Consider the following 7,345-nt stretch of genomic DNA (forward strand, 5'->3'; position numbering starts at 1 on the left):
ATTCTTCCTATTACCCCTTTGCTATCGGCTTCCAAGTCATTCCACCACATGTGGAGTTGTAGAGGGACCTCGCTGAGGGCTGAGAATGGTTCATTTTGCTCTGTGTTCATCCTGCACATTTATTAGGGTGACCTTTTAGGTGAAAACAAAAACCTTTATTTTGACTCTAACCAAAATCTTTGGACAAAAACAAAAAAAAATTATTTATATACATGTGTATACATATATACATATATGCTTTATGGTATATCATTTTTGGTAAAAATGGAAAAAGAGTTGGACCCGATGAGGGTTGCCTACGTATCTCACATCCGGTGAGAATCAAACCGACGTAGTTCGGGTGATAAACTAACTGGTCTGTTTATTTCTATTTTTTTTTATATTTTTTTATATAATTTTTTTTTGTAAAAATTTCCCAACATTCAAAACCGGTCATCATGCATGTTTGAAGCAAATAAATGCACAAGCAGTGAGTAGGATGCATCAGGATGGCCTTTTTCTATTTCAGGTTGCTATTCCTAGACGGACCCAACCCCTGTGTTGAGTCCCCTAAGTCAAATGCACGTGATGCAAATAAACGCTCCTACTAGGGATCCGGCATGTGGCTTTGTTATACTAGGTTCAGAACCTGGGTGTTTGTTCTAGACCTGGCTTACCCGAGCGGACAGCTCGAGCCGAGGGGGCAGCGTACCGGGAATACAGAAGCTTCACCGGCTTAGCAACTTATCCGAACCTCGTTCTAAATTGGGATTTGACACTATACAGAAAAGAAGTCATACGAAGTACGCCCTTCTTCATGATTTAGAAGACTCAGAGAGAAGATGGATTTCGGCACAATTTATATACAGTTCACATAGTATCAAAGCGGTAAAAGCAACATTTAGCACATTAGGCTTAAAACATGTAAAAAAATCAGATAAAGCCAAATATAACAATTTATCTAAGCTCGAATTTCTAACCCTGAACCAGTGGTTCTGGGTTGATCCCCAGTGGAATCGCCAGAGCTGTCACACCTCCTTTTTCCGCGCCCGCAGGGGCGCGAGGGAGTTTTTTCCAATTAAAGGACAATCGAAACGGGATTTGTTTATTTATTTCAGAGTCGCCACTTGGGAGATTTAGGGTGTCCCAAGTCACCAATTTTAATCCCGAATCGAGGAAAATAATGACTCTATATTACAGTCTGCATACCAGAAATCCGGATAAGGAATTCTGTTAACCCGGGAGAAGGTGTTAGGCATTCCCGAGTTCCGTGGTTCTAGCACGGTCGCTCAACTGTTATATTCGGCTTGTTTATCTGATGTTTAATACAATTATGAACCATGTGCAAATTTTATCTTTTAACCACTTTATTAATTATTATTATTAGGAATGTGAACGTCGCTTAAAACATGTCTTTGGACTGCGTCACATGAAATGCACCCACAATCCGGAACATATCTTATTTGACGTTTTGGGATTTGGATTTGGGTCGCATGAAATGCACACCCCAAGTTTTAAGAAAGTAAATTATTAAACACGCGCCTAAAAGACTATCGCGTTATTATTTTAGGAAGGGCCGTGAAATTTGCTAAACGGCCCGTCCCGAAATCTAAGTATTTAATATATACATTTAGAGGGCCCCGCAGATTCTACATTTTTGTTTGTCGAGGCTCATCTCATTTTTATTTTTAAAGGATGAACCTATAATGACTATATTTTCTATTAAGTTCGTCTCTAAAATAAAAGAAAATCTCTTAATTATTTACATGCTTGCAGATTATTTACAGCAGGATCCGAAACGTTTTTACAGAATAAGGAAACATGACCATGCATACGGACAGCTGATCGAATATTATGGGCCCAAATCCAGCTCATGCGGGATGGGCCAGACCTGGGCCACTGTTTATCCGAGGCGGGTCTGTTTGGTCCGTTTTGACCTGGGCTCGACCTTCATAAGGTTGAGGGGCGCGGACTTGTGCTAATTGTGATAAGGGTGTGGCTTGATAATTATAACGAGGCAGTTTATCAAAAGAGAATGAAAATTAACTAAGGCGGATAGTTTTATTCTTTGACATGCATTAAAAGAGAACGCTAATTGCAAAACACAACTAATTTTTCAAGACATAGCCTAGTATACTGCCAATCCTTTTGTCTGTTAACCTAACCAACATATGATATTAAACCATACTACCTTTTTTGTATTCACTATATGAAAGGACCAAATCCAATACCCAAACAAGATTGTAAACCATTACACACTACATAATCATCTATATAGCAACTACATGTGGACATAGATGTCTTCAAATCTTCCCTTTTGTATTCATGCTCGACTTTCAAATTACATGGACAGTATTAGTTGTGTACCTGGTATAGAGGAACAAAAGAAGAAGGAAAAGGATCAGCTGAATAGTACACAGCAAACAACAGCACAACAGATTCACAGCAACAACACAGCAACAACGATGATGAAGCTCAGCAAAGAGTCGAACAACAAATGGGCAATCCCAGTAAACAGAGTAGGAAATAACAGCCCAGAATGTTGAATGTAACAGCAACAGAAATCCAATGACCACAAGAAAACTTGGCAAACGACAGAAAAAGCAAAGCCACGAAGACAACCTGATCAAACTGGATTCTTACACAGTTTCTTCTAGGCAATACTCATTCACAATGTTCTGAAATTTATTACTGTTTTTTCCTTTTCCAGTTTTCTTACTCATAGACTCTCTCAAGACTCGAAAATCAACCCCCTTTTCTAATGGAAGGTCTCCTCTTTTATAGCCTAACCTTAACACTTTACAGTCTGTTTTACAACTCAAAATTGCCCCCCTGTTGCTTTTCCACTCACTTGTTTTAAATAACCAAGCCCCCATGAAATCCCTGACAGCCCCTCTCTCTTTTTGGTTGTTAAAGTGTACTGATCACTTGTTTGTTTAAACAAAGTATGGGCAGTAGGAATATAATCTGACAGCACATGCTGTCCGATTATTTTAATTCCTTAAAGCAAACCATACACATGCTGCCCACAGTCCAAACCAAATGGCATTGTGTTTAAAAACCAAAATCTGAATCTGCCATTATAACCTTTCCCCTAGATGTTCTTTTAATTTAATTTGAACAAAATCAACAGGCAATACAATTCAGTTCCTAATGAGACTCAAATACGATCACAGCAGAAATACGAATCAAGTTGTTACCATTAACGATTGAAACTAATTGACGACATATATCGACTCGACTATATTAATCGTAACACATAACAATCAATCGTTCATATAAACAACACGTATAGAGTCCCGAATGACCTCAGATAAATTTGTTCAAACACTGGGAACTTATATGAATTAAACTTGCTTGACGATTAATCTAATTGATGAACACGTATATCACAGGGTATATTCAGAACACAAACAGAAGACAATTGGCCAAATAAAAGGCCTTTAACAGAGATGGAAGAAATCCGAATGAAAAATAACAAAATAACAAACAAACACAAAGAAATATGCTGACAACTTATTTAGAAATAAAACAAAAGAAAGGAAAACTTACCGAAAATGTTTAAATCAAACAGACCCAAATCTGATTCAACTTCGAACTTTTGAGGCCGAACAAACTTTAATCAGGGTGTTCTCACATGAGAACACTTTGATTAAGGTCTATTAGACCTCAAACCCATGTCCAAACCGGCCGGATTCCCCATGTGCATGTGTTCTAAAGTCTGGATTTTCAGATCTGGATTTTTGGGAGTTGTGGGTAGATTCGGACCAAACCAAGCTTGGTTTGGTCACGAGGACGGTCAGGGGGGTGTCTGGTATGAAGATGGGGTGGTTTGGCATAGATCGAGTTTTGTCTCGAATCTTCAAATCCAGATTCGAGACGATAGGAGGTGATTCGAGGTTCGTGGTTAGTGGATTCATGTTCAGGGTGGTTGGATGCTTTAGGGGTGTGAAGGGGGTGGTCACCGGCGTTCGTGCCGCCGGGTTTTGGCGGAGGGGAAGCTAGGGCGGCTTGCTAGGGTTTGGGGTTTCAGCTTGGGGAAGGAGATGACTGAAGGGATAGGGGGTGCGGGGTAAAGGGTCAAGTTTATATATGGAAGGGGAAGAGAGATTGGAGCCGTTAGATCAAGTGATCTGAACGGCTTAGATCTATTGGTGGGTAACAGGACGGGGTCGTTTGGTATGGGAACGGGGTCGTTTTGGTTTAGGTGAGGGGTTGGGTTAAACCGGCTAAATAGGTCGGGTCATGAGGGAACCAGGGACCGTTGGATCAATGAGGTTGGACGGCTCAGATTCAACTTGCCTGAAACGGCGTCGTTGAGGTGAGTTGGACAACCTGATCTGGACCGTTCCTTTGAATCAGATCAACGGCTTCAAATGGGGACGCCGATACGACGTCGTTTGAGTCCGTGCCTGGGCAGGCTGGGTTTGGACCGGGTCAGATCGTTGGTTTGGGCCTGTTTTTGTCTTATTTTTTGGGCCCAAATTGATTTCAACTTTCTTTTGTTTTCCAATTTAAAATAAAAATAAAAATAAAAATAATTAATAAAACAAATGAAATTAAAACAAATAACAATATGGCATTTCAACATAATTATCATACCAAGTAAGTTAAATCACAACCTAAAACGGACGATGCACATATATTTATATTTTTTGAATTTTCTCTTAACGCCACATATATTTTTTGTATTTTTGTTTGATAAGGACTAGATGCAAAATGGACAGACTCACAAACGACTAACAACACATGTCACGGAAAGATCGAAAAATTGTACAGCGAAATCATTTGTCACTATTTTTATTTTCTTTTGGAGCGATTGCTCGTAAAGCAAAAATCACGTGCTTACAGCTGCCCCTCTTTGCACGAAGACACGAAGGGTTTTCGCGCAAAGATAAGCGAGCGATTTTTGCCCGTCCGAATACTCCGTGTGAAGCATTTTTTGAAAAAGATTTGACCGAACCTTTACTTCAGAGGTTTCCTACATATCCGGGGCTGAAACAGGAATCAGGTCAATGTAGTTCGGGAAATTTTGGTAGCTGGGACTACCGTGTGACTGTAGTGTTTGCTATTGTTGTGCGCTGTTGTATGCTGCTGTAGGATGCTACTGCTCAACCGATCTCCCTATTACATTGCTCTAAAAGGAAAACAAGAAGCTAAGTTAAACTGAGGATCCTGAAATTTCATCCATCTTCAACTTGTTCTTGTTGCCTTGCTTTCTTGTCGGCTAATGCTTTCCTCCGACGCCTTTATTTTGTGAACTTGGAGATGATGCTGGTCCTTCACCTTTTCTGAATGTCAGTTCTCATCACTTTGCTTGATTTGCTGGGGACACGGCTTTCTTCTTTAGATCTTCCAATGGTTTCTTCAGTGGTATGGCTTTTCATCAGAATTGTTATACTGGGCATGCTACAACGTTCCCAAACTACTTCTTTTGAGACGCGTTCCTTCTTCCCTTTGAATGTGCGCTTGCTTTTGCAGTTGTCTGCTTCTTGGTGCTGGGGATTTTATTGTTTCCCGTTTGGGGATCTCTGTTGTAACCTTCTGTCTTCAGGTGGGGTGACTGATTCCAAAATCTAGAGCTGAATGTATTCCCGCATTATACTGGTGGGCGACCTAGAACTTAAATGTATTCCCGCATTATACTGGTGGGCGACCTAGAACTTAAAAGTATTCCCGCATTATACTGGTGGGCGACCTAGAACTTAAATGTATTCCCGCATTATACTGGTGGGCGACCTAGAACTTAAAAGTATTCCCGCATTATACTGGTGGGCGACCTAGAACTTAAATGTATTCCCGCATTATACTGGTGGGCGACCTAGAACTGAAATGTATTCCCGCATTATACTGGTGGGCGACCTAGAACTTAAAAGTATTCCCGCATTATACTGGTGGGCGACCTAGAACTTAAAAGTATTCCCGCATTATACTGGTGGGCGACCTAGAACTTAAATGTATTCCCGCATTATACTGGTGGGCGACCTAGAACTTAAAAGTATTCCCGCATTATACTGGTGGGCGACCTAGAACTTAAATGTATTCCCGCATTATACTGGTGGGCGACCTAGAACTGAAATGTATTCCCGCATTATACTGGTGGGCGACCTAGAACTTAAAAGTATTCCCGCATTATACTGGTGGGCGACCTAGAACTGAAATGTATTCCCGCATTATACTGGTGGGCGACCTAGAACTGAAATGTATTCCCGCATTATACTGGTGGGCGACCTAGAACTTAAAAGTATTCCCGCATTATACTGGTGGGCGACCTAGAACTGAAATGTATTCCCGCATTATACTGGTGGGCGACCTAGAACTTAAAAGTATTCCCGCATTATACTGGTGGGCGACCTAGAACTGAAATGTATTCCCGCATTATACTGGTGGGCGACCTAGAACTTAAAAGTATTCCCGCATTATACTGGTGGGCGACCTAGAACTTAAAAGTATTCTCGCATTATACTGGTGGGCGACCTAGAACTTAAATGTATTCCCGCATTATACTGGTGGGCGACCTAGAACTTAAAAGTATTCCCGCATTATACTGGTGGGCGACCTAGAACTTAAAAGTATTCCCGCATTATACTGGTGGGCGACCTAGAACTTAAATGTATTCCCGCATTATACTGGTGGGCGACCTAGAACTGAAATGTATTCCCGCATTATACTGGTGGGCGACCTAGAACTTAAATGTATTCCCGCATTATACTGGTGGGCGACCTAGAACTGAAATGTATTCCCGCATTATACTGGTGGGCGACCTAGAACTTAAAAGTATTCCTGCATTATACTGGTGGGCGACCTAGAACTGAAATGTATTCCCGCATTATACTGGTGGGCGACCTAGAACTTAAAAGTATTCCCGCATTATACTGGTGGGCGACCTAGAACTTAAAAGTATTCCCGCATTATACTGGTGGGCGGCCTAGAACTTAAATGTATTCCCGCATTATACTGGTTGGGCGACCTAGAACTTAAAAGTATTCCCGCATTATACTGGTGGGCGACCTAGAACTGAAATGTATTCCCGCATTATACTGGTGGGCGACCTAGAACTTAAAAGTATTCCCGCATTATACTGGTGGGCGACCTAGAACTTAAAAGTATTCCCGCATTATACTGGTGGGCGACCTAGAACTTAAATATATTCCCGCATTATACTGGTGGGCGACCTAGAACTTAAAAGTATTCCCGCATTATACTGGTGGGCGACCTAGAACTGAAATGTATTCCCGCATTATACTGGTGGGCGACCTAGAACTTAAAAGTATTGAAATTGCTTCCCCGTTCTTCCGAGAAAATTTTCGACAATCGGTAGAAAATTTTCTGCCCCGGTTTTGGTGACTTCCTTGGCGTTGCATCT

Source organism: Nicotiana sylvestris, chromosome 2, assembly GCF_000393655.2.
Source record: "Nicotiana sylvestris chromosome 2, ASM39365v2, whole genome shotgun sequence".
Classification (NCBI taxonomy): Eukaryota; Viridiplantae; Streptophyta; class Magnoliopsida; order Solanales; family Solanaceae; genus Nicotiana; species Nicotiana sylvestris.